This window comes from Mandrillus leucophaeus, unplaced genomic scaffold (assembly GCF_000951045.1).
Source record: "Mandrillus leucophaeus isolate KB7577 unplaced genomic scaffold, Mleu.le_1.0 Scaffold179, whole genome shotgun sequence".
Lineage (NCBI taxonomy): Eukaryota > Metazoa > Chordata > Mammalia > Primates > Cercopithecidae > Mandrillus > Mandrillus leucophaeus.
Window position 1 is genome coordinate 2,811,150 of NW_012101798.1, and position 1,268 is coordinate 2,812,417.

At 33.0% G+C, this 1,268-nt stretch overlaps 1 pseudogene; it reads left to right on the top strand.

Annotated features, from left to right (window-relative positions):
• The first annotated feature begins 350 nt into the window (after window positions 1–350).
• LOC105537693 lies at window positions 351–880 on the top strand (annotated as a pseudogene).
• Window positions 881–1,268: the final 388 nt, after the last annotated feature.

The following is a 1,268-nucleotide window of genomic DNA, read 5'->3' on the forward strand; positions in this document are numbered from 1 at the left end:
AATAACACATTTTTATAATTATTTTTCAACGTTTTCTATACTGCATATTTGGAGACTAAATGATACACTCCTAAATAACATATGGCTAAAGGAATATCAAGGGAAATTTTAAAAAGCAATTTTAATTAAATGAAAATGAATTTAAAATATCAAAATTTGTAGGATGCAGCAAAAGCACTGCTTAAAGAGAAATGTATAATAACATTAAAAACCTATTAGAAAAGAATAGAGATTTCAAATCAATCATCTAAGTTTCCACCTTAGGAAAATAAGGAAACAAAAGCAGTGTAAGGCTAAATAAAACAAAAAAAAAAAAATGAGTCTGAGTGGAGTGAGTCAGCCAGCCAGCCATGAGGTTGTATGGTTGCATCTGTGAAACCAGTAGTGCTTGCAGCACAGGTGACCAACTGATGGGAGAGAAGATTGCAGAATTCAAAGGAATATTTTCTCTACCTGACAAGGATGATGATGGAACTGTAACAATAAAGCAATTGAGAACTGTAATGAAGTATCTTGGGTAGAATCCAACAGAAGCAGAGGATATGATTAATGAAGTAGATGCTGATGGTAAGGGCACAATTGACCCTCTTGAATTTCTGACAATGATGGCAAGACAAATGAAAGACCCAGACAGTGAAAAAGAAACATTCCATGTGTTTGATAAGGTTGGCAATGGTTATATTAGTGCAACAGAGCTTCACCCTATAAACCTTAGAAAGAAGTTAACAGATACCAAGGCGATGAAATGATCAAGGAAGCAGATATTAATGGTGATCGTCAAGTAAAGTATGGAGAGTTTGTACAAATGATGACAGCAAAGTTGACGTTGTACAGAATGTGTTACATTTCTTGTACAAAATTATTTGCTTTTTCTTTGTAACTTATCTGTAAAGGCTTTTCACTACTGTGAAAAAATAACACCATATGGATGTATAGTAGTTAGGACTTCATTCCTCCATGTTTTCTTCCTTTCTCTTAATGTCATTGTCCTGAAACCTGATTTTAGAATATTGATCAAGTAATATGTTGTATGTGGCTTACACTTGAATATATATCTAAGCCATTCTGCACATCTAAAATTAGATGGAGTTGGTCAAATGAAGGAATATATAGGTTATGCCTTCTTATAAAGTAGGTTTCTTTAGGATCTGTGAGCATGTTGTTGAAGTGTGAAGTTGTAACTGTGTAGACTATAAACAGTCAACAATATGAACTAAAAAGTTGCACTATTGCAAAAAAGGTGTGTTATTCAGGTTTTTATATACTAT